The sequence below is a fragment of the Lactuca saligna genome, chromosome 3, assembly GCF_052625555.1.
Source record: "Lactuca saligna cultivar CGN05327 chromosome 3, ASM5262555v1, whole genome shotgun sequence".
NCBI classification, from domain to species: Eukaryota; Viridiplantae; Streptophyta; class Magnoliopsida; order Asterales; family Asteraceae; genus Lactuca; species Lactuca saligna.
In genome coordinates this window covers 35,416,876-35,442,858 of record NC_136419.1, presented here as the reverse complement: position 1 = coordinate 35,442,858, position 25,983 = coordinate 35,416,876, and positions in this window count along the sequence as shown.

Genomic DNA, 25,983 nt, shown 5'->3' with positions numbered 1-25,983 from the left:
TTTGTGGTAACATGACACCGAGCATGGAAAGCTTTTGCTAAATCCGTATACATATCGAGTCTATGAGTGGCATGGGAAGAAAGATGTGGACATGTATTGGCATAATGACCATCCTTACAACACAACTAGAAATGTGGAGGATGGCGACGGCGACTATGAACACCCCTATTAAACCAACCACCATGATCACAGAAGGAATTTGGTGGCCTGGTGTCAGGTGTGAATGCTACAGCAAGAGAGGTAGTTCTGTACAAGGACTGTAAAAATAATTCATGTGCTTTCTCCTGGGCAAGAAGATCTTAAAGAGTAGTATAAGATCGAGAAGCATGAACAATAGTAGAGAAAGTATCAAAAACAGACCCAATGCCACATAAAAACTAGTGAACTTTGTCCGACTCATCAATCGGGTGACCAGAAGTAGATAACCGATCACAAATAGATTTACATTTACAACCGAAATCGGCAACAGTAGACAAACCTTTGGAGTTTTGGCAAAGTTGATCACACAATGGTTGAACACACTCAATTTAGGAATTGTTTTAAGCATGTTTAAGTGGATTCCAAATCTGATGGGCAGTAGATGAGCCAACGATTTCTTAGAATGATTCCTCGGTTAGATAGGCTTGAAGGAGAATGATTGCTCGCTGACAGCCAAGATCCAAGAAGTAAAAGTCGGATTTGGTGCAGGTTTGCAAACACATATAATTTAAAGGATTGGTTTTGGGAGAGTTCCATCGACATGTCCCACAAGAATTTGATATATGAGAAGAGGGATAATTTGGTTTTTTCAGAGAAGATAATTAGAGGAAAATAATCCATTGATGATAAGATGAAGGATGGTGTTCATTGGGGAGGGTAGATTCTTCAGATGAAGCCATAGATAGGGAACAAAGAGGAAATGAGAAGTAACATAGGGAAGAAGAAGAGATACAAATGGATTGATTAGGGAAGAGAGGGAGCTGACCTAAGCTTTGATACCACGAGAATGTAACTCGTCACACCAAATAAGGTGGAGAGACATTAGATTTATACAAAAACAATATACAAGATATATCCTTAAAGAATTAGTAAACATATAATTACATACACACAGTATAAAAGATGTATAGGAGACTTGATTTTGTCTAATAATATACTTGTACATTTTATGGGTTGGTCAATTTCTAGCTTGGTTAATTACTTTCCCCATTTTTGATCAATTTATTATGGGAAATATGCATAAAAATCCTTATATTTTGACTTTATTGACAAAGAAGCCAATCATGTTATATATATATATATATATATATATATATATATATATATATATATATATATATATATATATATATATGGGAAAAGTGAATACACCCTTAAGGGTATATAAGCTTAGGTACCCAAACTCAATATACTACGCTGTTTTATATCATATAATACATTATAATTGTTCGGTGTTCTTATAATTTAACTTTTAACTTGATTTACTTCCAAGATTTTTATAAATTACATATTTATTTTCTTGTTACATAATTTTCACTTTCAACTACAATATATATAGCCGAATACGTATTCGGCAAAAAGATGTGATGTAAGAGAAAGATAATAATGAAATTTCAAAAATCTTGAAAGTAAATCAAGTTAGGGGTTGGAGTTTAAGAACGTTATAATGAATATATCAAACAAAATGACGTAATATAGTGAGTTTGGGTACCTAAGCTTATATACCCTTAAGGGTATATTCACTTTTTCATATATATATATATATATATATATATATATATATATATATATATATATATATATATATATATATATATATATATATATATATATATATATATAAGAAAAAAGTTTTTTTTCGCAATTAAACTTTTAAAACCGGTAAACCCTTACAAAACAACCCTTGTATTCGGTTAGTGCCGATTTTAAGGGTTAAACTGCAAAAAGAAAAAAAAAGATTGACTTTTTCGTGAATAAGATTAAATTTAAGGACTTTTCTAGGGATTTACTTTTTTATTTGTACTAAATTTATTTGAAGAATTCTTATATTATTAATTAAAAACATAAAATATAGATACCATCTACGTCACTTTCACTAAAAAAACTCATATTTATTTTATTAAAAAAACATAATAACGATACTTTATATATCATTTTTAGGATTTTTTGTGATTCTTTTTAATAAATAGCATTACTATAATCATAAATATATTATCTAAATGCAATTCTTAAATAGAACTTCATGATATATATATATATATATATATATATATATATATATATATATATATATATATATATATATATATATATATATATATATATATATATATATATGTCATTTAAAAACATATGTTAAATACAATTAATAAGACTTATGTTGATTTGTCGTAAAGAGTAAGTTTCTATGCTACATAATTTGTATAATGAAGCTCTATTTATGAATAATAGCCTCTAATAAGCTTTTATTTTTTGAGGTGTCGTTTAATTGTGAAAAATGTATTCAGTAAGTTATAGTTTATGGTAAACGTTTTATACCCATGATCTAAAATCTTAACAATAAACTAGCATTTGACATAGAAGTATACTTCTTACGACAAATCAACAAAATCCTCTTAAATTATATGGGATATAAATTATCATTATTGTGTTTCTTTAATAAATATTATCATTATTTTAAGTTTTTAATAAATAAATATAAAATTTCTTTAAATAAGTATAGTATATATAAAATAATCTCCAGATAAATCCTTAAATTTTAACCTTATTAAGGAAAAGTAATTCATTATTTTTTATTTTTTATTTTATTTTGCAATTGAAACCGAATACAAGAGTTATTATATTAGTGTTTATCATTTCGATAGTTAAATTGAAAAAAATAAATAAATAAATAACCAGGAATGCTTTTTTTATAAATAAAACAAAAATATAACCATTTTTATGCATATTTCTCAAATTAAAGTTAAGTTAGTTATTTTGTATTTGGAATGTAAAATACATTATACAACGCATTGTAACATTGCGACACTTGGGCGAAAAGTAGGGTTTGTTATCCATTATTTTCTTTGACCCTAATAAATTCTATGCTTTGCTACATGGGAATAATGAAATGCATAATCAAATTGAGAATCAACTGTTGGAGAATATTTCCGGTTTGCCGGGCGGCTGATGAATATTGGCCATTTCATTTTGCCGGCAGCATGTACAGGCGTCATACAATTTAAAACTCGAAATTTAATCATGTATGTTGAATACTTGAATGGTTGAACCACACAAGGGATTTCAAACTTAGGCTTGTGTTTCAACTTGGCTCACATGAATTTGGCATGTTATGTTAATTTGCTCATATACTGAATGTGAGTCTTTATATGTTCTATATTTAGGGATAAGATATTTTTTGAAATGTACACATTTAATCTTTATTTTTTTTCTTGTAAAATAAACTCTTATACTTTATTTTTTGTAACAATGCAGTCCTTGTGACCGGCTATACCCGGTATACCGGTCATATACGAATTTTATTTTAGAGAAAATGACTTGATAGGGTAAGATACTTTTTTGAAATGTACACATTTAGTCCTTATTATTTTTTTGTAAATAAACCCTTATACTTTATTAATATGTACACATTAGATCATTTTTACCGGATTGTATAGGTTTTGCTGACGTGGAAGAGTTTAGTTTACAAAAAAAATAGAATAAGGACTAAATGTGTACATTTCAAAAACTATCTTACCTTATCAAGTCATTTTCCATTTCTTTTATTTTGTTGAAATGAAATACCCAAGTGGCATTCACATATCAACAACGAGATTTTTCCAACTTTTATTCATCATGAAAAAGAGGGAGAACCCCGATCTCCAGCGACTCCTTTGTGTGTTCCTACACATCACTGGTAGCAAGGAGGAATAATGACAAAAACAACAAGGTCGAAGGGGGAGGCAAAAGGAAGTAGAGACGGTAGTTGGCGGCGAAGAGCTGCTCTGGTAGCCCCCTCGTTGATTCATTCTTCTTTTTCTGGTAACATATCTCAAAGATGGAGGCAAAGAGAGACAGATCAGAGAAACACAACAGGTAAAGGGTGTTTTGCTGTTGTTGTTCGACCAGAAGAAAGAGAGACGAGAAAGAGAAGGGTCGCCACCCTTTTCTTATTGCTGAAGGATCATCCACCTCCGGTGACAAGCTAATTAATTGCTATTTAGTGCCACTTGTGCTTCCACATCAGCAAAACATGTAGAATCCGATGAAAAAGACATAATGTGTACAAATTAATAAGGTATAATGATTTATTTTACCAAAAAAAAAAAGAAGAATAAGGACTAAATGTGTACATTTTAAAAAGTATTTTACCCTATCAAGTCATTTTCTCTAAAAGAAAATTCGTATATGACCGGTATACTGGGTATAGCCGGTCACAAAGACTGCATTGTTACAATATATATATATATATATATATATATATATATATATATATATATATATATATATATATATATATATATATATATATATATAAGGGTTTATCTTACAAGAAAAAAAGAATAAGAATTAAATGTGTACATTTCAAAAAGTATCTTACCCTATCAAATCATTATCCCCTATATCTATTAGATACGATCGGTTATTTATTTATTTTTTTTATATATGGTGGAACCTATCATTTTTCCATAAAGAGCATTTTTAGTAAGTTAATATTTGAGTATATATATTTTACATGGTATCATAACCGACATTTAGCTCTTTCGTGAAATAAAACTTTTTTGTCTATCCTCGTCAAGCATCCGTTGTCGTAGGGTACCTCAGTATATCTTACATCGGCTAGACATGTTCCTTGGACCCCCTCCACATACATCTTACATCTAGAATAGCTGTAAACAAACTTGATAAAGTATATAATAGCCGATAATAGCCAATAAATGAATAGTTTTGTGTAAAAACTCGATAAAATATATAATAGCCGATAAATGAATAGTTTTGTGTAAAAAACTAGTTGATAAGATAGAAGTTAAATGCAAAATGACATTAAAAAAACATTTAAATATATAATTAAAACATGTTAACACCAAATTTGTATATTTTATTACATCAAAAAATAATAAAAGATTAAAGTTGTCCTCATTGATCTCTTAATTGTTTTTATAAGTTTACTTTTTATAGAAAATTACTTTTTGTACAATTTTTTGCCAAATGTTTTTTATGCAACTTTTTTTTTTTTTTTTTACAAATCTAGACATGAATATGTAATATATATATATATATATATATATATATATATATATATATATATATATATATATATATATATATATATATATATATATATATATATGTGTGTGTGTGTGTATAATCTTACATTCATTAAAACAAATATGGAAAAAATATTATAAAAAAAACAATAATTTATTAACACCCTTACTTAATGATAGGGATGTCAACGGGAGCAAACGGGGCGGAGAGTGCATCTCCCGGCCTCGCCCCCGAAATTTCCATGTTCCCCACTTCCGCCCCTGCCCCCGGAATGTTCAATGTTCCTACCCCGCCTCCCGCTCCCGTTCCCCTGCTCCCGATTGATTTTGGGCTACTTTTTTTTGGGCTAAAAGAATTTTTTTATTTAGGCTAAAATAAATTATTTTTTAGGTAATAAATAATTATTTATAGCAGAATTTTATATGTTAAAAATAAAAAAGTTATGGCATTTAAAAAAATTATACTAACAACTTAAAAACATGTTTTTTGATGAATTTTGGAAGCTCAAAATCATATTATTTTTTATTATATTTATATAATTAATATATGTAAATATATGTGTAATTTATTAACGGGGTCCCTATGGGGATTTCGGGACGGGATTGCCTACCCCCACCCCCGCCCCGAAATTAAAACGGGAGTTAACCTTGCCCCCGCCCCGTCCCCGCCCCCGATTTTTTTTAAAAAAATCACCAAACGGGACGGGGCTCCCATGAGACTTTTTGACATCCCTACTTAATGAGGCTGTATAAAAACCAAACATTAAGACGACATTGGAAAAGTTTAAAAAACTTCATCAATTTATAAGGCTATAAAAAACGAAAAATAAGATGACATTGAAAAAGTTTTAAAAAACTTCATGAGTTTATCAATAAACTATAAGATTAAAATATATAAAATAGTTTTGTAAAAACTCACGTTCTAGCAAGAGGCTATAGAAGCAAAAACATCATCATTTCTATTTTTTTTTTTTCACTTGTCAAATTTTAAAGAGTTTTGACACATGTAATTTTATGGGAGTTTTAGAATTATTATTTTCCACTTGTCATTTTTTGGGAATTTCCATTTTTTAAATAAAATTCCATAAAATTCTAATGAGTTTTATAAGAAAAGTGAATCATTCTAATAATTTGATAATAAAGTCTCATAAATGCTCTAAAGAATATTTGATTTCTTTTATAAATGTTCCAAAAGATTACAATATACTATGTAAAAATGTTATTTTGTAAAATATTTAATGTTTAAATATTTATATTAAAATTTTATTTTTAATAAATCCGTATAGTACAGGGGTCTCACACCTAGTTCTTAATAAATGAATGTTTTTTTTATCATATGTAAATTTCTCATTAGTTTTGATACTTGTCATTTTATGATATTTTTGAAAAAAATATTATTCACTTGTTAATTTTTGGTTTGTTTTAATTTTTAAAATTAAAGTCATATGTAGGGATGTTCACTATTCGGATAAAACCGAATTATCCAATTGGACAATTTGGATTGGACTATTTCGTTCGGATATTCGGATTTTTGGATTGGTTTTCCAACAAAACCGAATTAGTATTTTAGATTTCGGATTGGTTTTGGTTTATAAAATAACAACCGAATAGTCCAAAAAAACCGAATAAACATTTCTTATTTATCTATTTATAATATATATATATATATATATATATATATATATATATATATATATATATATATATATAATTATTTATTAATTTTGTAATTTATTTTTTCAAATAGGTTCAAAACGTTTCACCCGATAAAAAAAAACATTAATATTCATTTTCTCTCGAAAGTTTTGTATCTATAAAATATTTAACTATAATATATATATTCTTATTAGTTGTTTATAAATTTCAAATCACACCTAAATGATTTGTTTTTGCTTCTTGTGTAAAGTTTGGTAATATTATCATTATATGTCGTTTTAAAATGTTTCGGTTTTTGAAAAACCGAATTATAAAAACCGATCCAACCGAATTGTAATTGGATCGTATCGGATTGGATTTGAATTTATTTTGGACAATTCGGATCCATGTTTTGAAAACCGAAATCAATTTGGATTTACTTGATTGTATCGGATCAAACCGATCCATCTAAACGAACACCCTTAATCATATACTTATATATGTAAAGTATTAAATATCATATATATGATATTAAATTACAATAAATATGTTTTTTTCTTTTTTTTTTTTATTTTAAAGTTATACATTAAAAAAATATTTTGTGTTTATACTTTAATGTTTAATTTTTTTTTTTTTTTAAATCAACCTATGTAATACACGGATCTCACACCTAATTACAAAATAAATAAATAAATAAATAAGTGGGTTTTGGAGCCAAAGATACGAAATCTCAATAACTGAATCAAAAATATGCTCCGACTTCACACTCCGATTGTAAAAGACCAAATCATTTCTAAATCTCCAAATATAATTCACAAAACACTATATTACAAGTTCAAAAATTAAATCAGCTTATATGTGTAACACAACCTTAATCGTAATGCTTGTATTATTATTAATATAACTTCAATTAAAGTAAATAATCCGACTTTTTTCGTATTAACCAAAATGACTGGCGTGTCCCAAAATTGTATTTCGAACTAAATCAATTTTGTTTTGGGATATCAATAAGGCTATTAATACGTGACATAAATTGATTTGAAATTTTACATTTTGGACGTTACGAACGATTCTTATATTTTTAACATCCTTTATCAGACAAATCATAGTATTTGGACCCCAAAATGCTCTGTTTTACTAAATTCTAACAAAAAATTAAAAATTTTACCAAATCGGAAATAGATTCTAATACATGGAAATAAAAATATATTTTAGTAGAAAACCGGATAATAGTATCATTTTGAATTTATAAGGGTCATAAACATAATTTTTGTAAGTGTTTGATGCAAATAAGAACACATTTAAAATCTCTTCTCTATTCTAATAAAACAAAATTTTGGTTTGATACATATCATCTTTTTACGTATAATGACAAATGTCAAACTTTAAGTATTTTTTTTTTAATTCACTTGATATAAATATAAAAAGTATAAATGTAACAAAATAAATATAAATAATATTTTTCCTGCTAAACTTTATAGAAAGGATTTCAAACGAATTAAAATGTCAATCCCTATAATTGAGGAGGTTAATAAATAATGATATTATTTCCTTATATTTGCTAAAAAACTGATAATACCTTCATATCAGCTATTTTTGGGGATAGATATCCATTTAGCATTTACTTCAATGATTTTCTTACAACTATAAAAAATAACATTTGAATTCGATCATGATCTCTTCGCATTCGAATACATTCCATTTTAATACCTTTATAATCATATATAACATTTTTTTCTTATTATTTAACATTTTTTTGTATTTTTCACATATACTATAGGGGTTTGTAACCTAGCTACATATATTCAAAATTTAAAATGACCTTATTTATGGTGGTCATTACGATAAATCCAAAACCGAAAAAAAAAATAAAAATAAATTAGTCATAAGGTCATATATATATAACCAAGAAACCAAGGAATCAATCTAAAACGTCAAAATTTAAAACGATCAATGGCAAAAGGAGGGTTGTAGACTTTTACAATGGACGCACATGCACCGGATTATAATAAAACTTACTTCCTTTTTTCGTTAAAAAAAAAAAATTAGGCCATGTTTTTTATCGAAAAAAAAGGCAGAGTATACCGTTGTTTAAGATTTTCGTTCTCATTCCAAATAGATTCATGATGATATCTAAAAAACGATATTTTTTTTCGAAAAAAACTCACTTTATTTTCTTTGTTTAAAGTTAAGGTCTATTTTTTTATATGAAAAAAATTAATAAACATATCAAAATTCATGTTTTTTGTACTTTTTAAATATAAATTCATATTCATGTAAAAAAAAACGTTATTTAAATTCATATTCACATTGTGGACCTGTTCAGATTCATATTGTGAATTTGTTTAGATTCATATTGCGAACCTGTTCAGATTCACATTGTGAACCTTCTTACATTCACAGTGTGCATAATAGTAAGTAAGATTCACAGTGTGAATTTGAAATGATGAAGCTTTTTCACATTGTAAATGTTAAAAATTGAAATATTTACAGTTTAGATTCACAATGTGAATCTAAATAATTCGGAGTTTTTTTTAGTCTGTGTTGATATTTATTAATAGAGTACAAAAAACTTAATATTTTTTGTATAATTAGTTTTTTTTATAAAAATAAACTTAAATATTGAAAAAACTAACAAAATAAAGTGGGTTTTTTGTTTCAAAAAAAATTGTTTTTTATATATCACCATGAATCTTAATGGAAAGAGAACAGAAAATCAAAAACAACGGTATATTCGGCCTTTTTTTTTTTTTTTTTTTTGGTAAAAAATATAACCTAAAAAAATTTTAAACGAAAAAAAAAGGTGAGTTTTTTTGGTAAAAATGTGGATTTTTTGATATAATGTAAGCGTTCAATATAAAACAAAATATACATCTATTTTCTTATCCGTTGATTATTATGATTTTCGACGTTCACGATTGGCTTTTTAGTTTCTTGTTAATTGGCTTTTTAGTTTCTTGTTAATTTTGATTTTCTATTAAACCTCACCCCTATATGTAATTATACCTTAATAAATGATATGATTGTGAAAGATTAAGATACTATATATATCCTCGAAGGTCATTACCAAATCCCCGTTCATAAGCCGGCATCCCATTCGTGGGACAGTAAGTCAACTTATAACAATACCCCCTTATAAAAGCCTTCCCTCTCCTTACCCCACAAGCCACCAAAAACAAAACCCATTTGAAGATATCTACTTGTCTAATGTCTACGCAAACATTCAACATGAAGTTCTGGTTAATATGCATCATAACATTGATCATGGCTAACTTCTTCATTAATCCATTGATCACAGCTAGGCCAATACCTATCAATCAAGCCAATGATTGTTGCATTACGTACCAATTTGGAAATAGAAACACGTCAAGTTTGAGTTTATTCTCAGCGATGCTGCCCAAGCGCAATCCCGTGCCTCCTGCTGGTCCGAGTCCTGGCATAAACTTGATCCCATAACATATTTGGCGGTTATATTGTCGTTAGCACAAGAGATTATATTATTATGCGATTATGATATTGTTTCTTTTTCTTTCTTGCATTATTATATGATATATATGCTTCCATGTTTATAATATCAATTTTGGTTAGTGATGTTTTCTGTAGACTGTAGAATGCTAGTTTTTTCATAACTATTCATACACGTACACTTTAACTAAGGGGACGTTTGGTAGGGCTTAATGTGGGAATGGAATGACCCATTAAGAGGGAATGCAAAAAATGTGTGTTTGGTTTGTTCAAAGAAATGAATCTATCACCCATTCAAGATTGAATCACATTCATTGAGAACGTGGGTTTTCATTGTAATAGAAATTTCTATACTTGTAGCTTTTGCTATTGCGTCAATTTTTCTGTTATATTATGCTTTTTCTTGCCGTGTATTTTATTTTTCTGTGCTCTAAAAGCAATTGAAGATTTGGTTAATCGTAGATTGGAGAGGTAGTTGTGGAGTGCTCCTAATTGATCAAATATGATTTTAACCATTCATCAAGATACAATAACTTTTTTGTTATTGATCAACATACAATAACTTTTTTATTGTTGATCATAACAAGTTCAAATCTTTTTATCGAAAACCTTTATGAGTGTCAAAATTGAATCAAAAATTTCTTTTCCATCAAATTTATTTATGATTCCCTGCTCATTTCTTTTTGATATTTGGACAGAAGCATGTAAATTTAACAAGGTAATTGTTTTGTAGATTTATATTTGTTTCCAGCAAAATGAACTTTTAGTTTACTGTACTTGATTAAATGCTTCTAGCATCACCAATTGTTTTGCTTCCATTTATGTTTTAGGAGAGGTAAAACTGGCCACCAGTAAGTTTTATTCTTTAATATCAATTAAATAGTTCTCTAGCATCATCCTGATTAATTAATATACTAGTTTTAGAACCATAGTTGTATTTAGCTGAATGTTTATTGCATCGTTATTGCTTCCTGTTGACGGGTTCCCTTTTTTTTTTTTTTTGGCATATTTTGCATTCGTCAAATAATTCTTTGCAACACCTCCATCATTCTATACCATTCTGACACAAAGTTAAATTATTCTTGGTTTAAGTGTTCATTGACTGTAACAAGGTTTTTTGTATGCTTTCAAAGAAACTAGTTGATGGTAATCTTTTTTATAGTTGAGGAAGAACACACATTTGGATAGCTAAAGGATTTGGTTGACAATGATGCTTGATGTTTTTTATAAGAATTTTGTTTATGAAAATACTTTTTTTTAGTTATGCACATTATGCACATTATGATCTGGTAAGTGTTTTTCTTGTTACTGTTGGTAGATATTGATATGTTTTTATGAGATTAAGTTTTTATAGCTTTTTTATAAATTAAATTTCATATTTTTATTTAAACCAATTTAGAAAGAATTTTATATATGTCCTTGATAAACAACAAAATATTATATATATATATATATATATATATATATATATATATATATATATATATATATATATATATATATATATATATATATATATCCGTACTAAGCTTTCAAAGTATTATATTTACCCAAATTTAAAAAAAAAAAAAAATTATTATTCAAAATCATATTAACTAAAAACAAATTGAAATTGACAATAATACCTTCATTTTGGAAATTGCAAAAATAATTTGTATCCCATCACAAACACAAACTAAGCCCGAAAAGTGGAAACACAAATGACCCAAGCCTGACCATTGTCCACGTTGCTCCACCTTTCAGAATCATTGTCGATTTTCTTATCAGGAACTTTGATCCAACAGGGCATTGATGTCGCTGCTCTTCCATTCTTGAATCATCACTGATTTCCTCATCAATGACTTCAATTCCAACACATGATTTCATCATCAACGAATTCGTGTTTTGGAATCGTTTCTAATTCCTCACCAACTTTAATTCCAAAAGGTGATGAATTGTGTTTTACATCATCAACGATTTTGGAATCTTGTTTTACTAATTTCATCGTCAGTGATTTGGAATTGTGTTTTACTGTTTTACTGGGAGTTGTTGTGAAGCTGATGGAGAAATCAAGGTTAGTGTTGAAGTTCATATGGATGGAGAAAAACATTGGTCTTGCACTAGACCAAGTAATTCCAGTATATGAGAGTTTTCCATTAAGTCCTTACTATTTTTTGCCGAGGGAAGATACTTGGGAAGAGCTTAAAGTGATGCTCGAGAGTAAACCATGGATTTCTTAAAAGCAAGTGATTATTATTCTTACTCAAGCTACTACAGGGTGGTGGTGATATACATTAAGTTCTTGTCAATTCCTTAGATATGTGTAGATTATGATGACTTCTTACAGGTTTATACTATTCACAAACTGATAGAGATGATCCCATTTAAGTTATGGTTTTTTCTTGGTTTATTTTCATCTACTCCAATTTCTTGATCCAATATGTCACTTTTTCTTTCTGTCTGCTTCTTTGATGAAATACAATATATAAAGAAAGGGTTTACCAATTCATTTTGGTCATTAATATGTCCATTTTAAGGGCCTGTAAGAGCTTAATATAAGATATGGGCAAGGGATCTATAGTCTTCATAATAGTCATACTTCCACTTCCACATAAACAATTCTCTTTTTGTTAGTAAAATTGGTTTGCGACATTTTTCTTGAAAAAAATTATAGTTAGGCTCTTTATGTTAATTTGTTGGATTAATATTTAGTTATAGTTATTCAAATTGATTAAAATAATAGTTTGGGTAAATATGATATTTTGACAATTTATGAAGGGTATAAGTGATATTGTAAATTTAATTTTATAATAAGGGTATAATAGTCCATTGATAAAAATAATAATATAAAATGATTTAAAATGTTTAAAAAAAGATTTGGGTAAATATGATATTTGAAAGCTTAGAAAATGTAGATATGTTATTTAGAGATTAGGTCGGGCAAATATGATATTGGGTTAATGACCTTAGAGGGTAATAAGGTTTTAATTTTTTCCAAATTAGGTCTCTAAAGTCTTTTTTGTACATATTATACCAACATGGTTGTTATAATCATTTAAAGAGGGTTAAAGTCTTTTTTGGGCCTAATTTGGAAATATGATATTGGGTTAAAGTCTTTTTTGGGCCTAATTTGGAAAATTAGGCCTTTGATGGGCCATAATTGGGCCTTTATGATTATGAGATATTGGACCATTGGAATTCCAAGTGTTTGGACCAGAATAGATGGTTGGGATTTAAGGTAGGGCCCAAGTGAAGGGTTGGGCCTAATTTGGAAAATTGGGCCATAGGTTGGGCCTTGGTCGATGGTTTGACTATTGGGCCTTTAGATTGTGAGTTCGACCTTGGGCTTGGAACCTAATTATTAATTGGGTGTCGTTTCGATGTTGACAGTTCAGGAATCTATCAACCAGTAGTTGAAGTTTTATCCGCAGAACTTCAACAGTGCCAGGTGAGTTGTCATCACTTTACTAACAGGGTCGAAGGCACCAATGTCGGCCCTTTTCGGATTTGTATCAGGGTTATTGCATGATATGTTTATTGATTTACATCATGGTAGTTAGGATGGTGATATGCATAGTGACCTGGTTAGGTCGGCATCCTGGTATATAGGATGATGTTATGTTAGTGACCGGTTAGGTCTACATCCTGGTTTTAAGATGTAGTTATGATTAGCGATCTGTTAGATCGGTTTGACTGTTATATATGCTAGCGTATGATATTTATGTGCACATGTTTGTTTGATTGGGGGTTAGGTTGAGGCGGTCCTGCTTTGTGCTGAAGGCCAACATACCCAGTGCGGTCCGGGTAGACTGAAGGCCCTGCAAGGGGGTTCAGTCAGGCCGAAGGCTCGACAAGCGGTTCGGATATGCTGTAGGCCCTGCGAGGTAGTCCAGATGTATCGAAGACTCGGAGAGCGGTCCAGATAGGTTGAAGGCCTGTGAGGCGGTCCAGTCAGGCTGAAGGCTCATTATGCATATTGTTTGCTTATATGTTATTGATATGTTTTATGGTGTTGGTATTTTAGGGGTGACTCACTAAGCCTCCGAGCTTACATTTATCGATTATTGTTTCAGGTACTTCTGATGATCGCAGGAAGGCGAAGACATGATCGTACAGCTCCTCATATTTCATGATTTCATGATTTGATTCTGGGGATACTCTGATACTTAAACTATTTTGAAAACAAACTATAATAACTTAATGGTTTTAAATGTTTTAAAAAGTTTAAATTGGCTTGAATTTTATGGGTGTTACAAGTTTATATCAGAGCCTTGGTTTGAGTGTATTGGAGGAAACACTTGTGTGTCTCCAGTCTCAAACTAAGGATAAGATTTTAAAATGGTTTTTTTTAAATGGTTTTCAAAATATTAAGGGAGGATGCAAGTGAACGATCAATCGAAGCTCGCGAATAGACCCCAAAATACCTTATGGATTATTTGATTTTGTGATATGTTGGAACAACATGCTAGTACTAGGCTAGGGATCTTCAAGAATTGCATGATCGAATTGTTTGGATATATGATGCCTGATAGCCCAGTGTTTTCTTACATAAAATTGACATCATTACTGTAGTTGCTAAGTGTATGCATCACGACTGTACATAATTAAGATCTTATATCCTGAGAATGTTTGGTTTGGCCTTATTTCCTATTATTGTTTGATGAAGGGCTCAGGATAGGATTAGGTATTCGAAAGTCTATAGGGTCCAGCTTTATGTATGGTCTGTTGGATTAGTGTCTAATCCCGTAACCATATTTGGTAAGTACTTGACCCGGTTGTGCATGGTCCTTTTGGGTTGCCTTCACTAAAGCAACTTGACTGGAGAAATAATAGAGAAAGAGGTTATTATGATTTATTAATATATTATAAGAATAATATATTAAAGGAGAAATCAATATTTGTTTAATTAATATTGGTCAATAATTAATTAAGAATTAATTTTGTGATCAAAAGTAATTAATTAAACTAGAGGGGTTGAATAGTAATTATGTGATAGTTGCAAATTAGGGCAATGGATGCCCTATGGATAGGGTGGACGAATTCAAGGTGATAAGGCCTTAGAATTCGTCCAAGATAAGGATTCTAGGCTTATCTTATGGGCTGCTTGGTGGGTAGGTAACCAGAGAAGGATAAGGGCTGAAACCCTACTCTCTACCCTATATAAAGACCCCTTAGGCCTAGGAAAATCGGCCACTTGATCCCTAGAAGACCTAGAGCCGATTTTTGCCTCTCTCCTCTCTCTCTCTTGCCTCTCCATTTGCTCTTGGTGTTTGTGAGCCATTAAAGATACTACACTTGTGGTACTTACTTTGTAAGACAAGGAGATTGAAGATTTAAGTTGTTATTACAATATAACAACAAGAGGTATGAAATTCCTTTTACCATTGATAGCTCGATTATTTGTATATATTTTAGCAATCGTTTTCTTTTACTTTTAGCATTTTTAATATTCTTTTTGTATTAAATCGTTAGATTTATTGTTTTGAATATTTTTACTCGTTTAAGTTTTTTTTGTGTAGATTTGTTCGAGCAAGATGGTATTTTGGAGAATTGTTAAAGCCACATTGAATTCCTTGCAACCACGATTGAAGTCTCGTAGCAAAATCCGAAAGCGAAAAGAAAAACAAAGCGATATAAATTAAATTTTCGGATTTTGACAGCTTTGCGCGGCTTTCTTCAAGCGATCAGACGGAGGGGCAAACGTCGTCCAATTGAGCTGAAATTTTACGGACATCTTCCAAACTCATCAATATTAGACCTCACAAAAAATGAGCGGATTTGGACTAGTTTTGGTTGGGTTTTTTGCCTCGTGAACATCAGAACAGGAAGCTGCCAGCTTTAGCTATGGCAGCCCAATATATAAAGCTTGTGGCAGCCCATTTTCAGATTTTAAATAGCCCAAGTGTATTTTCCAGCAGTCCAAATTTTAATTTCCAGCAGCCCACATGAATTATTTATTAGCCCAATACATTTGTGTTGGTGGTAGATGAAAAGCAAGTCACGCAAGTAGGGCATTTTTTTTGGGAGTTAAGAAAAAGAAAGAACACAGTGAGTGTAGGGGAAGAACAAGAACGGCGCCTCTTTGGGTTTTCTTCTTGTCTTCTATCTCTTTTCTATTTTTTATTTTTGGAACATTGCATTTATGATTTCACGATCATAATTTGTTAATGAGTTATTTATCTTTTTAATTAGATTAGGTTAGGTTAATTTTTGTATTAATACTTGGATTATGGATGGAGTTTTTGGAGCAACAAGAAGTGACGATTTCAAGAAGCTTTGTTATCTTCGTTTCGTAATCGGTATTGGTATAATTTCTATCATTTTTATTGTTATTATTATTATGTGTTGTTAGTTTTTATTTTCAATATTGGGTGAATTTATGGAACAATTAATTGATTAGGAATAGTTTTTTGTGGTTTTGATGGTATGCTATGAAAGGATTTTCTAGTAAAACATCTATTATGCTCATATGTCTTTAATCATGAGTTTAGATATGTGAAGGTTTAACTTGTTGGTTAATTTCTTGATTACGTAATAGATCCTCAAATTAACAAGCAACAAATGGTTCTTGTGATTGCTTATCTTTCACACAATCATGAAAATATTTTCTCCAATATGGTAGTGAAAGCATTTTGACTCCTCTTGGATTTGGTGACTTTTAAATCTTAATGCTAGTTAATTTTCATTAATTACATGCTTCATGGAAATTATGACTTTAACTAAAAAAAAATGTGTTATGAGCTTCTCTAACCATTGTATTAACTAAGAAAAATCTAGGTGATCTCAAGCTTCTTAGATTGCTATAGCCACATTAATATCCATTAAACTCATTGCACCACAAAATTATGATAATTAGTCAATTAATTGAACTTGTGATTTATCCCGATATTGGAACGTTTTATTTTATAGATTTTGTATTTTTCATTTTTGTTATTTTTATAAAATAGTTTTTATCGCATTTGACATTTTGAAAAACCCCACATATAATTTTATATTTTTATTTCGTAGAAACTGAATGCATAGATTTGATTCGAACCAATCCCTGTGGATTCGATCCCTATTACTACTACTATAATTCATTTTTGTATGTTGTCGTATCCAGGGTTTTTTTTATTTGGTGGTCTCGACAATCACCAACCATCTAAATTTCGAAATACCTAGATGCATGCAAGGGTTCTTCTTGTGTTCATAATGTTGTGTATCTTATAGTGAAAACATAGATCCAAATCTAGGGTTGCATGCAAACATAGGATTTTTTGTATAAAACCCATCAGTGGTATCATATAATACGGTTATTTGTTTTCAATTAGAATTATACAATTGTATGAATTTGACACTTTAGGTTTGTGGCGAATAAACCCTAGGAGGCAAGGATTTTGAAATTAGGGTTCTTGAACCCTATTTCTCGAAAATTTTGTTAAGGGTTTTCAAACCCTTTCCTTTGTGCCCAAGATTTCGAATTTTAGGGTTTGTCAACCCTTGAATTTCGATATTTGCCTCCTCCCCAAGATAAGATCCTAAAATTTAGAGATTTAGATAATCCTATATCTTGTAATTATCCTTTAATGTTTAAATATGGTAATTAAAGATTTTGAATTATCCCATCCCATGATTTTTGAAATCTAAAGAATTTAAGGGATTATGATAAATTAATTGTTTAATTTAAGGTAATCCTTTATGATTTAATAATTCAAATTAATTGTTTAATCAAGATGATTATTAAATCAAGAGTTTTAATATTCAAAAATTTAATTTTAAAAGTCTTAAATTTCGAAAATTTTGAAATTGAAATTGAAACCCTAGTATTTTAAAATGTTTAAAATACATCCTATACTATTATATTATTACAAGATTATATATATATATATATATATATATATATATATATATATATATATATATATATATATATATATAATAGTCTTAGCATTAGTAAGCGTCATTCACGAAGCCGATCTATAAAGGGGGTGGGGGGTATAAGGTTGTTGCCTATAAAATGGTCATTTAATGGGTGTCCACTCTCACCGACCGCTTCCTTGATTGGTGGAGGGTCGTTAGCCGAACGGGTAGGATAGGGCAATCCTCTCCTCATTAATAAATATAATGAATCTATATAAAGTAACTAAACGTTTTACAAAATTTCCATTCTTAGTTACTTTAGACAAAGTGAATTGATGCAATCCCATGAAATTACACTTTGCACCCTTGCTAAGAAGTTAGTGGAGCGTGTGTGGTTGACCGACACACTAATTGGTACTAAACAAAGGTGGAAAACGGTCACTCATTGTTTTTCATAGTTCGATGGAGCGTGTGTGGTTAATCGGTACATCGAATAAGTAACTGTAACAATGAGGGCACCATGTACATTTGCATGGTTATTCACACCCTCTTTATGATCGTCGACATCCCATTCACAAACTAGAGGGGGGGTATCGGGATTTAAACATTCCATTGAAAAGTTCAATGAATCTCAAAAGAATCTAGGAATTCTCAATACATTTAAAACTTAAGCCTTTTATGTTTTTCATGGTGAATAATTAGTGAATCGTCATTCACTTACCTCCAAATTACTTGCATGTTGGATTATGGCATCCCTTTTCTAATATGTAAATAATGTTGTTGGATCTTAGCCCTAATTTCTCATTTTGGGTGTTTAATTGGGGATTCAATTCTAATCAAACTTTGTTCCTTTCTATTTGCAGATGTCTAACGCAAATGCAAACAACGTTGCTCCTAGTTCATTCTCACTAACGATCCTATGTCAAAAAGTGACATTTGATGGATCGAATTTTAACGAATGGATAAGATACATTCGCATGATTGCTCGTTACGAGGACAAAGAATATGTCCTCAACGAGAAGCTTGAAAAGATCAATCCAGTAATCGCTACTCCCGAAGAAATGGCCGTCTTTGAGGCCCAATAACGTGATGCAACGAAAGTTCATTGAGTTATGCTGGCCACTATGAATCTTGATCTCCAAAAGTCCTATGAGGACATGTATCCATACGAAATGCACCAAGATTTGTTGGAGAGTTACCACCAAAGCGCAAGGCAATATCACTATGAGATCATCACCAACATGATCACCGCTAAGAGGGGGAGTGGAGAGTCCCTAACCTCACATTTGCAAAAAGATGCAGAGGTATGTTGATCGTCTTTGCAAGTTAAATGTTAACTTTGGGGAAGATCTGACTATCGACATCATTCTCCACTCCTTGCCCTCGTGATACAACTAATTTAGGATGACCTACCATATGAACAAAGAAGAGGTCACCTTAAGAAAACTCCAAGGGCTCCTAAGGACTGCTGAGAGCAACCTCAAGGACAAGTATGTTGCATCAACTCCCACTCCACCCGCTCCTCTTGTTTTGGCCATTGAGCAAGGGAAGGGCAAGAAGAGGAAGGCTCCTTCAAAGAGCCACCATAAGGGAAAGCCCCAAGATGGTACCTCTTCTAGTGGAACCAAAGTTGGTTCTGCTAAGCCCAACTCAAACCCAAAGGAGGCAGAATGCCACCACTACCACAAAATAGGGCACTGGAAGAGAAGTTGTCCGGAATATCTGCAAGCCATCAAGGATGGGAAGATCAAGCCGTCTTTCGCAGGTATTTACACAATTAAATCTAATGATTCATCACATGCTATTTATTGGGTTCTTGATACAGGATATGGTTTTCACATATGTTCTGCTTTGCAGGGACTAAGAAGAGATAGGGATGTGGAGCGTGGAAGAATAAATCTAGTTATGGGGAACAGAAGATCATCGACTATCACCAAGATTCGAGTGTATTCTTTAGCGCTTAGTAATGGATTAGGTTTAGATTTAAATAATTGTTGCTATTCGCCAGATATGGCAAGAAACATCATTTCATTTCATGGTTTTTTTAGACAAGGATTTAGATATTCGTTTGATAATGAGAAAGGTTCGATTTATGCTTATCTAAATGGTGTTTTATATTTTGAAGCATTGCCTTGTGATGGAATTTATGAAACTGTTATGGTTGTAGATAACCTAGGAAATGATGTATTGTGTGTGGATTCTTCCAATAGAATGGATAAAGCATGCTTGTGGCATTGTCGTCTTGGACATGTTAAAAGGAAACGCATAGACCAACTCCAAAAGGATGGAGTGTTGGAGACATTCGACATTAGGGACGATGATGTGTGCGAGTCTTGATTACTTGGAAAGATGACCAAGTCACCCTTCACTGGCAATTGTGAAAGGAGTGAGGGTCTATTGGATCTCATACACATCGATGTGTGTGGACCCTGTAGATCCACCACAAGGGACGTGAACCGCTTCTATGTGACTTTCACCGATGATTATAGTAGATATGGGTATATTTATTTAATCAAGCACAAGTCAGAAACCTTTGAAAAGTTCAAAGAGTTTAAACAAGAAGTGGAGAAATGAGTAGGAAAATCAATATGCTTTGATCCGATCGAGGAGGAGAGTACTTAAGTCTTGAATTCCACAACTACCTCAAGGAATGTGGAATAGTTTTGCAATTGATGCCGCCTAGGACACCGCAGTTGAATGGTGTGGCTGAGAGGCATAATCGAATCCTATTGGACATGGTTCATTCCATGATGAGTCGTGCTTCACTACCTATCTCATTCTGGGGTATGCCTTAGAGACTGCCGCCCATATCCTTAACTTAGTCCATACAAAGAAGGTTGAAAAACACCTCACGAGATGTGGAAAAGGAAAGCTCCCTCGTTGGCACATATCATGGTTTGGGGTTGCGAGGCTTTTGTAAGACGAGAGACTCATGAAAAGCTCGAACCTCGTAGTGAGCGGTGTATTTTCATCGGCTACCCGAATAAATACTTTGGATATCTCTTCTATAGACCGAGTGACAGTGTTGTCTTCGTTACAACGAGGGGGGTTTTCCGAGAGCGGGAACTCATAAGCCAAGGGGACAGTGGGAGACAAATCGATCTTGAAGAGATTCAAGAGTCGAGCGATGAAGGAACCTATAATGTTGGCACTCAACCCGAGGAGGAAACTCCGATTGAACCGATTGACGAATCTGTAACAGCCGGATTTTTATCAGGTATCTTGTTTATTGTATTTTGTTGATTTGTGAGGGGGACTCGGCGAGTTGGATCTCAGACTCGCCGAGTAGAGACGCGGATTTGGACGCGGGATCGCGCCTGGACTCGACGAGTCCAGGATATGGACTCGGCGAGTCAGCGCTGTGTAATGAAACCCTAATTTCTCGGGTTTGAGACTTATTTAAAGGGCCTAATGGCCGTCATTTGTGCTCACCAGCCCCTTGAGTGAAACCCTAATCGAGTGTGAGCATTTGGAGCTAAGTAGGAGGCCATTATTGACCTTGGAGGTGCCATTGTTGCAAGGAAGGAGAAGAGCTAGCCAAGGGAAAGCAAGAAGGAGCCACTTCTGTGGGTTTGGAGTCCAGAGCATCACTTTTGTGGTAATAAATCCGAGTTACCTTCTTGTTTGTTGTTGTTTATCTAGATTTAGGGTTTGTTGAACTCTTTTATGGCAAGATTTAGTGTCCTTTTGGTCCCTTATGAGGTTTGAACCATAGATCTGGACCCTTAGAGGTCCAGAGTGTCCCTTTACCCAAGCTTTTTGGGAATCAATGGAGACTTTGGATTGGAATCCTCAAGCGTTAGGTCAAAAACTCCATTATTGAGCTATAGGGTGTGTTATGAGCACCAAGATAGGAGCTTTACGTGATGAATCAGTCGAGGGAGGCCAGATCTATAGTTTTTGGAAGCAGATCTGACCTTAGAAGCGAGTTGGAGTGGTTGCATGGCATGGACTCGCCGAGTCTGTTCATCCGACTCGGCGAGTAGCTTGAAGATTGCCTTGGGTCTGTTCAGCGAGTGGTCCAATCGAGTCATGGGTAGACTCAGTAAGTCAGGGTGAGTTGGAGAGGGATGACGAGTGGACTGAGTTAAACTTGGACTCGCCGAGTTGTCCTTGAGACTCGACGAGTTGAGTCGGGGTGGCCCCGCGATTCATTCAGGTGAAACTCGTCGAGTAAAGGGGGGGGGGGGTACTCGACGTGTAGTAAGAGGATTTCAGAGGGTTGGTGAAAACGTCTAGACTCGCCGAGTCGCCATGGTACTCGCTGAGTCTGGTCAGAGTTGACCGTTGACCGTTGACGAGAGTTGACCTGTGTTGACTTCTTATAGATAGTCAACCTTAGAGATATAAAGTGTTAATTAGAAACATATAATGTTATAGGAGGATTAGGGCTCGGAGGATCGAGCACGAGGGATTTCCAGGATTCGTGAGATACCGAGATACGCGAGGTGAGTCTTCTCACTATACTATATTACCTTGAGTAGGTAACCAGAGTTATGTGATAGAGTATTTGTATGCTATGTATGTTATGTGTTGTACTGCATTATTTCTATGTGATTTATGTAGTGCATGTTTATCAGAGCTAGAACCTGAGGGTTCACAGAGTTTGGGTGCACGGACCCATAGAGTTATAGCCTCGAGTGGCTAATATGTGTCATATGTGGTATTTTGGGGAACTCACTAAGCCTTGTGCTTACAGTGTTTGATGTTGTTGTTTCAGGTACTAGTGACGACCGCGGGAAGGCGCCGGCTTGATCCGTACACACACACTCGGAGTTTTTACATTGGGATCTTGGGATTTTGTATTAACCTATATTGGATAATTAATATGGTTGTTTGATGAATATTAATCGAATTATGTTTTATAAGAAAATCGAAAAAAAAATTGTTTTGGAATTTACGGTGTTACAATTTGGTATCAGAGCCTTGGTTTGAGGGATTCGGGTACACCTTCGGGAGTATTTGAACTCAAACTGAGGAATTGGAAAGATATTTTCAAAAGAAAACCTAACTTTTCTAAGAGTAAAAGATTTTCTTGAAAAAGAAACAAGTTCTAGGAAGAAACGTGTGTACGATCAGTCAGCGCCCGAACGGTGAATTCCCAAAATACCTTTATATTACGTGATATTAATATTGATATGATGTATCTGCATGCTAGAGTAGGCTAGGTATTGCTAATAGGACTAGAGTGGCCTGATTTGTGATGCCTTAGCCTAGGGAGGGGTGAGCTGCTATGAGATGCTGAGAGTGAGTAGGTAGCAGCAAGGGGTTTATGAGAGATCTATTAGAGAGTGGTCTACGCATGATAGAGTACTTGGGAATTGGGATCCGAAGCGGAAGGTTTGTGGTGTGTACTGAGACGGTGTGGACAGTAGTATTGGGCCCGTACTACTGAAAGCACCGGGGCAGTACATAGTCCAAATAAGAATCTTGGGATACCAAGAATCAAGGAGGGGTGGATTGTCGAGTGTAAGAATGTTCGAGTGAATTCTAATTTATCGCATGTTGTATTTCAGAGGTTGATCATGGTGAGGACACGTCATATGCCGGAGGGTGCCGAAGCTAGTGATGAGAAGATTCGACAGATCATTCATGAGAAGGTGGCTGCGGTCATCAGAGCTAAGATACCAGAGATGTTCGGGTCTATTAAGACCGTGCTGATTGAGACATTTAACGAGCGTTATGCCGCTCTTTCCGAGGCTGCTGTTGCAGCGGCTACCGCAGCGATCGTTGCGGCGAGACCCCGGGGAGGTGATGCGTCACTGTTTCCGGAGTTCAGCAACACCAAACCACCAGAGCTTGATGGTACACAGGATCCGGTGGCAGCTATGAGGTGGATATCTGATATGGAGGGATGCTTCTTCAAGTGCTCATCCCCTGAGCATCTGAAGGTTCGGTTCGCGCTGAACCAGCTTCGCTTGGGAGCGAAGGACTGGTGGAAGTTTGTGACGGTGCATTTCACGTCTGCTGAGCTTTCGGCAGTGACCTGGGAGAGGTTCACTACCATGTTCCGAGATGAGTACGTTCCCCAGGTGGAGAGGGAGCGTTTGGCACAGGAGTTTCTGACCCTTAAGCAGGGTACTGAGTCAGTTACATCGATCACGAGGATGTTTCATGAGAGGGCGATGTTCTGCCCTGAGCACGTGTCCACTGAGCAGGCACGTATGAGCCGCTACCTGAGCATTTTGAGACGGGATATTCGGGAGTTCGCCGCGAACTCCTCGTATCGGAAATTTGCTGAGCTTCAGGCAAATGCCCGGAAGAGGGAGATTGAGCTTGAGACTCAGGCCAGGGAGGAGGCGGAGTCTCTGGGGAGGGATCGGCGGCCGGCACAGCTCCAGCCGGTAGCCAAGCGGGCCAAGCCCGCTGATCCCAAACCCGGGAGCCAGAAAGGCCGCACTTGCGGGAAGTGCGGCAAGGGTCACGATGGAGTCTGTCGAGCAGGATCTTGCTACAAATGTGGCAAGGAGGGGCATACGGCCAAGGACTGCCCCAAGGGGTTTGCAGTGTGTTTTCACTGCAACCAGACCGGACACCAGAAGGCGGAGTGTCCGCTGCTGCGTGGAGCATCTCATGTGTCTGCTCCCGCCGCCATCAGAGCTACAGAGAGTCGGCCCGTGAAGGCCGAGGAACCGAGAGCTCGAGGGAGAGCCTTTCAGCTGACTGCGGAAGAGGTCCGCGCTGCACCCGACGTTGTGGCTGGTACGTTTCCTTTTATATATTTATTTTTGGTGTTGAGATATTATGCTTATATTATGCTATGCATAGGTACCTTCCTTGTGAACTCTGTGCCTGCTTTAGTGTTATTTGACTCGGGTGCGAGTCGGTCTTTTGTATCTTTGGCCTTTAGTCAGCATATCGGTGTTAGTCGTGAGGCATTGAGTCGGCCTCTGCGGGTTTCCATAGCCGCCGACAGAGTGATTTGTGCAACGGAGGTCCTCCGGGGATGTGTGTTAGAGATTTTTGGGGTTGAGTTTCCGATCGATCTGGTTCCTATTGCGATGGGTGATATCTGTGTCATAGTGGGCATGAACTGGTTGAGCCGATTCGTCGCGGTTATCGACTGCGAGCGTCAGCTGGTGACCATATGAGATCCTAGTGGGGGAGTTCTTTCGGTATACGGCGAGGGTACACGTTCTGGATCAACCTTTTGTTCGGCCGCTAGGGCGAGGCAGTGTTTACAGCAGGGATGTAAGGGTTTTGTGGCGTGTGTGATGGATACGCGAGTGATCTCCGAGAGATCGAGTTCAGTGGATGAAGTTCCGGTGGTGCGTGAGTTTCCAGATGTTTTTCCCGAAGAATTACCAGGTGTGCCTCCCGTGAGGCAAGTGGAGTTCGGTATCGATTTGGTTCCGAGAGCCGCGCCTATCGCTAAGGCGCCTTATCGTCTTGCACCTCCAGAGATGCAAGAGTTATCCTCGCAGCTTCAGGAGCTGCTGGGGAAGGGGTTTATTCGGCCGAGCAGCTCGCCGTGTGGAGCACCCATTCTGTTTGTGAAGAAGAAGGATGGCTCGCATTGAATGTGTATTGATTACCGAGAATTGAATAAGCTGACGGTCAAAAACCGTTACCCGTTGCCGAGGATCGACGATTTATTCGATCAGTTACAGGGAGCATCTTGGTTCTCCAAGATCGATTTAAGGTCGGGCTATCATCAGGTGAGAGTGCGGGACGAGGATGTCCAGAAGACATCATTCAGGACGCGTTATGGGCATTATGAGTTTGTGGTGATGCCTTTTGGGCTCACCAATGCCCCGGCTGTGTTCATGGACCTCATGAACAGGGTATGCATGCCGATGTTGGATCGGTCGGTGATTGTGTTTATCGATGATATTCTGGT